This window comes from Caretta caretta, chromosome 1 (genome assembly GCF_965140235.1).
Source record: "Caretta caretta isolate rCarCar2 chromosome 1, rCarCar1.hap1, whole genome shotgun sequence".
Classification (NCBI taxonomy): domain Eukaryota; kingdom Metazoa; phylum Chordata; order Testudines; family Cheloniidae; genus Caretta; species Caretta caretta.
In genome coordinates this window covers 219499365-219505727 of record NC_134206.1, presented here as the reverse complement: position 1 = coordinate 219505727, position 6363 = coordinate 219499365, and positions in this window count along the sequence as shown.

Genomic DNA, 6363 nt, shown 5'->3' with positions numbered 1-6363 from the left:
AGTGCTTGCAGCACTATTGAAAAGTACCCTTTGCAGTTTATGTACTCGCCGGCTTTGTGCTCCGGTGCCAAGATAGGGATATGGGTTCCATCTATGGCCCCACCACAGTTAGGGAATCCCATTGCAACAAAGCCATCCACTATGACCTGAACATTTCCCAGACTCACTACCCTTGATATCAGCAGATCTTTGATTGCGTTGGCTACTTGCATCACAGCAGCCCCAACAGTAGATTTGCCCACTCCAAATTGATTCCCAACTGATCAGTAGCTGTCTGGCATTGTAAGCTTCCACAGAGCTATTGCCACTCGTTTCTCAACTGTGAGGGCTGCTCTCATCTCAGTATTCATGCACTTCAGGGCAGGGGAAAGCAAGTCACAAAGTTCCATGAAAGTGCCCTTATGCATGTGAAAGTTTCGCAGCCACTGGGAATCGTCCCAGACCCGCAACACTGTGCGGTCCCACCAGTCTGTGCTTGTTTCCCGGGCCCAGAATCTGCGTTCCATGGCATGAACCTGCCCCATTAGCACCATGATGCCCACATTGCCAGGGCCCGTGCTTTGAGAGAAGTCTGTGTCCATGTCCTCATCACTCTTGTCACCGCGCTGATGTCACCTACTCACCCGGTTTCGCTTTGCCAGGTTCTGGTTCTGCATATACTGCTGGATAATGCGTGTGGTGTTTAATGTGCTCCTAATTGCCAAAGTGATCTGAGTGGGCTCCATGCTTGCCATGGTATGGCGTCTGCACAGAAAAAAGGCATGTAACGATTGTCTGCCATTGCTCTGATGGAGGGAGGGGCGACTGACGACATGGCTTACAGGGTTGGTTTACAGGGAATTAAAATCAACAAAGGGGGTGACTTTACATCAAGGAGAAAGAAAAACAACTGTCACACAGAATGGCCCCCTCAAGGATTGAACTCAAAACCCTGGGCTTATCAGGCCAATGCTCACACCCACTAAGCTATCCCTCCCCCTTGTATTTCATGGAGGGAGGGAGGGAGGAGCAAATGTATACAAAACAAATCTGGTCTATTTCTTGTTTTGATCCACTCCATCTATCTTTTACATCTTTGGCTGGCAGCAGACAGTGCAGTAGGGCTGCAAGCCATGCACATCTCCTGGCTGCCCGGCAGAAGACGGTGCAATAGGACTGCTAGCCGTCCACATCTCCTGCCTGCTCACCATAAGATGGTACAATAGGACTGCCTGCAGGATTAAAGAGAATGACCTGGTCAAGTCACTCCTAATTTAGTCCCTGCACCCATATCTGCCCAGGCGCTCCTGACCAACCTTACCGAGGCGGCCAGGAGCACCTCAGACATGATGAGGATGGCTTTCAGGCCTATAGTACCGTCTCCTGCCACAAGGCAATGGGTTGCTGCTGCTGTGTAGCAATGCAGTACCACTTCTGCCAGCACCCAGGAGACATACGGTGACAGTGAGCTGAGCGGGCTCCATGCTTGCCGTGGTATGGCGTCTGCACAGGTAACTCAGGAAAAAAGGCGCAAAACGATTGTCTGCCGTTGCTTTCACAGAGGGAGGGAGGGAGGGAATGGGGGCCTGACGATATGTACCCAGAACCACCCGCGACAATGTTTTTTGTCCCATCAGGCATTGGGATCTCAACCCAGAATTCCAATGGGCAGCGGAGACTGCGGGAACTGTGGGATAGCTACCCACAGTGCAACACTCTGGAAGTCGACGCTAGCCTCGGTACTGTGGAAGCACTCCGCCGAGTTAATGCACTTAATGCACTTAGAGCATTTTGTGTGGGGGGACACACAATCGACTATATAAAAACGATTTCTAAAAAACCGACTTCTATAAATTCTACCTAATTTTGTAGTGTAGACATACCCTGAAACACTGCAGTGTTCACATGAAGTACAGGCCACTAGTGAGGTAATGGGATTGTGTGAAGTCCATAAACTGGGGCCGTTGTCAGGTATCTAATTCTATACAAGACATGCCTTCCAAGAAGAGGCCAGAAAGTCCTCAGGTACTCAGCAGAATATGAGGGGCTATTGTGGCCACTGCATGCGATCCAGACTCTAAATACATGGTCTTCCCCCTCCCACACCCAGTCTTCCTGATAGTAACAAATATGCATTCAGCAATGCTAATGAGCAGCAGTGGTGGATTAAGATATATTAGGGCCCTGGGCACAAAGAATGTTTGGGCTTCCCACACACACCCCTGCCATGGGGCCACGCCCCCTGCTCCTCCCCTTCATCCTCCCCCCCAAGGCCCCGCTCCCTGGCCTGGCCAGAAGCCGGGCCATGGTAAGAGCTCCCCAGGGAGAATCCACAGCAGGAGGGTCACTGTGGGGAGCCCTGGACCCTCCACCTGCCCTGGGTGGTACACTCTGGGGGACAGGGACATGGGCTGGGGGCTGCTCTCGGGCCCCCTGGCCTCCTGCCCAAGGCAAGTGCAGGGTCCGGGGCTCCCCACAGCTGCATGGGCTCCCTGGGCAGCTCTTACCACAGCCTAGAACAGTGGTCCCCAAACTGTGGAACATGCCCCAGGGCCTCCGCTCAGGCCCCACCCCGGCCCTGCCCCCAGATCCAGCTGTGGCTCTGTTCCCAGCTGCACCCCCACTCACAGCCCCCGACTGCAGGCCCCAGCCCCTCTCCTGGCCCTGGCTGTGTGGGGGGAGGGCGTGGAGCAGGTAAGGGGGGCCTAACTGTAAAAAATTTGGAGACCCCAGGCCTACAGTGACTATACATCCCCTTTTGGCCCCAGATACCCTGACATTTTTGGCAAAATGGGGCATTTCTCCCGTTTGCTTTTGTCAACTGATCACCAGCTGGCAAGAGCAAATGGTACAAATGCCCAGTTTTGCCACACAGGAGCTTGTGGGTGTGTGAGAGGTGGGGCTCGAGGCAGTGAGTGATGGGGTTTGGGAGGGGTCTGAGCAGTGGGGCTCAGGCCAACCCTGCATGGCGGAGGAAGGGAGGAGGGCCGGCTCTGCGTGGGGGGAAAGGGGCTTGGGTGAGCTCCATGCTGTGTGGGGGAAGGAGAAAGGGAGAAGAGGCTCATAGTAGCTCCACGCTGCACGGGGGGAGGCCCTTGGGGGCCTTGGTCCAGTGCCATGCGGTGGCCCTCAGTCCAGCGCTGCATGGGGCAGCGAGCGGGGACTTCAGTCAAGTGCCACGCTGCACCAGGTGGGGGAATCCTTGGTCTGCCTGGGGGGCTCCCAGGGCTCCTGGGGGGCTCCCAGGCCAGCTCAGCGTGGGGCTTCGGCTTGCAGCGCTCAGCCAGCTGTGCCTGGGGGTGGTGGGAATTGCTCACCACTCTTCCACAGGCTTCCCGCTGGGCTGGACTTTGGGCCTCAGGGGGAAGAGGAGGAGCGGGGAGGGGGAGAGAGGAGGAGCAGAGGGCGGGGCTACAGTTCCAGCTGCTGCAAATTGACCGGGATCCCTGGCCATGGGTAGAGGGATACACCCCCAGCCCTGCCCCTGTCCCTTCCATGCAGCTGTCTGCGTTTCCTGTCTGGGGGCATGCGCGCCGCTTGAACACACAAGCGTGACCAGGGACAGCTGCCCGCCCCAGTGGGTGGGGATGGGGGCAGTACAGTCGTGCTGGAGGAGCTGTCGGTGCGGGACGCTGGTTCCTGGGAATGGCGGCCACACGTTTTGCTCCGTTCGCTGCTGCGGTTCCTGGAAGAGCCCTGCAGTTCCACGGATACCAATTTATATCCATGGATATCCGCATCCATGGATATAGATTTTTGTCCATGCAGGGCTCTACTGACAGGCACTCTCCAAAGCACACTGTACAGTCTCAAGTTGAGAAAACAAAGTAACAACAATGGCAGAGCTAGACCATGTGCCACTGAATAACTTTGTAGTAAAAGACATTGTGCAGCAATACCCAGGGAATCCCTGTGTAATGATCTGCTACTAATGCCCTTCACATGGACAAAAAAGGATTATATGGCCTGATTCTCCACTGCCGTGTACCTCGTGTCATCATGTACATCTGTTTAGAGTGGGTGTAAAATGTTACCATTCTGACTTGGCTGGGTTTTACACTCAGCACAGGGTTAAGTGGTTACACAAGGTACAAAATCAGGTCCATAGTTTCCCTGGTAGACTGGGGGACATGGTACATTATTATTTAGCAAGCTATAAAAAGCGGAGGCAGAGGCAGTCTTGACACTATTGGACGCTATTAGAAATGGAGCCAGTGGTGACACTGAGCAGAGATGCTGTAGACCACAACCCAGAGTATGTGCAGCCTGGGAGTGTCTGCACAAAGATGTGTGCTTAGTAAATCCTAACCGTGTAGCCACATTTGGTGCAGCTGTAATTCATGGTAAACTGACAATAGGAGGGGGCTATAGAGTTTGTCACATTTCTAAATGCTTGTTTGTTACTGTTTAAGATAAATAGAATCTTAATATTATTAATTGAAGTCTGGAGATCCTGCACTGGCATCAGCATTCCCTCAGAGCTTGCTGATCCTGAGAACATTGAAAAGTATAAAGCAACTCATTTATATGGTTCCATGTTGTTGGTTTTGTACGTAATTGCTTGTACCTAGTACCATGTTTGCACCTCTGTACTTAACTATGAAGGTAGATTCCTCTTTTCAAAACTACACTTGATTGTTTATGTTACATACTGTTCTTTACAACATTTAAAGTTATGCAATAAAGTAAAATCATTGTTTCCCACGGGTTACATTATTCTTTTTATTGCAAAACTGCAATAGGTGTTTAGCAATGGGAAGTTTCTCCAGGGCCTCTAATCTGTTTCTATATTACACACAAAAAAATACATTAAAAGAACATTATTAAGATTGCAACGTAAAGCACTCAAAACGTAAGAAATGCCAGAATTAAGGTTGCCCGTGCAATTTTAATTCAGCCCCCTTGTGTGTATGAATTATGAGACCGTTTTAAATTATACTCTCATATACAATTTTTTTCCACAGGACTTCTACCTCATTCAGTGCACAGGATGGACGGTACTCACTTTTCCCAGTCTACACCTTCCACCTTCCCCCTCACTGTGCTAGATCCAACTCTTATCCCCTCTGCTTTTGAATTAGACAGCTTCCTCCTCTTTGCTGGCTGAGTGTCAACAGGAGGGTCGTTGAGAGCACAGGAAAGACAGGCTCCTAGCTCTTAGTTCTGGTGCCTGGCCCCTTCCCAACCGGGAGCAGCCATTACAAAGAAAATCCATTTATGTCCTGTAGCCCTGGGCTGGAAGGCGCATGCTCAGTTGCTCTCTGGCAGTGGTTCCCAAATTGGAGTTCATGAACCCCTGGGGCTTTGTGACATGTTACAGGGGATTCTCAGGAAAAAATTCCCTAATGGCAGAGCTGTCCCTAGGGACCCCGGGCAGCCTGGAGCCAGCAGCCCGGAGCCCCTGGACTTCCAAGAGCTAAGCAGATCAAAGCAAGCATATCTATCACACTGAGGAGATTTAAATTTCAAGACTCCTTATAAGAAATGGAAAGGGAGGTGGGGATTGGTCCTGCTTTGAGCAGGGGGTTGGACTAGATGACCTCCTGAGGTCCCTTCCAACCCTGAGATTCTATGATTCTATGATATTTTTTGCTGTTTTTAAAATTAAATAGGCAGCTAGTTTTGTTTTTAAAATTATTCTGAAGAACAAGCTTAAGCTTTGTTGTAACGTGCGTGGTTTGCCTGGACTGCTCAAGACCTGAATGCTTGTGTTGGAGGAACTCTTTGAGTTGGCTTCTTAAATACCTTCATGCTGGTTCACATCTGATGAAATATAGGAGTCTTGTCTTGTAACAGGCTTATTCAAAGTGATACAAGCTACAAAAGTGAGAGCTTGGAAGAGTGTTGCCATTTTCCTAATGTAATAAAAATACTGTAATGGTAAATAATAATTAATAATAAATAGTGTGTAATAAGCATGTCATAAAAACAAATTTTATATTTCCAAGATCACTGCTTTTATAATTTATACTCAGGTAAAGGAGAAAATCCCTGGAAATATTCATTTTTAGGAGGGGGTTCACGAGCCTTGACATTTTAGTGAAAGGGGTTCACAGGTTGTTAAAGTTTGGGAACCACTGCTCTATGGGGATGGCACATGTTCAGTCCCATCATGCAGGAGCTGTGAGGGAATGGTGCATGCTCAGAAAGGATGGAATCTCTGGAGATTTTAGCTGTTAAACTCTAGGGTATTTCTACTGACCATATGTGAACTGCAATTTTTCAAAGGCTTTTAACTTGGTCAAATTTGGACAGATGTTCATGAGGACAACAGGCACATCTAGGGTTGCCAGCTTTCAAACTGCAGAAAACCAAACACACTTGCCCCACTCCCTGCCCTTCCCTGAGACCCCACCCCTTCCCTGAAGCCCTACTCCGTGCTCA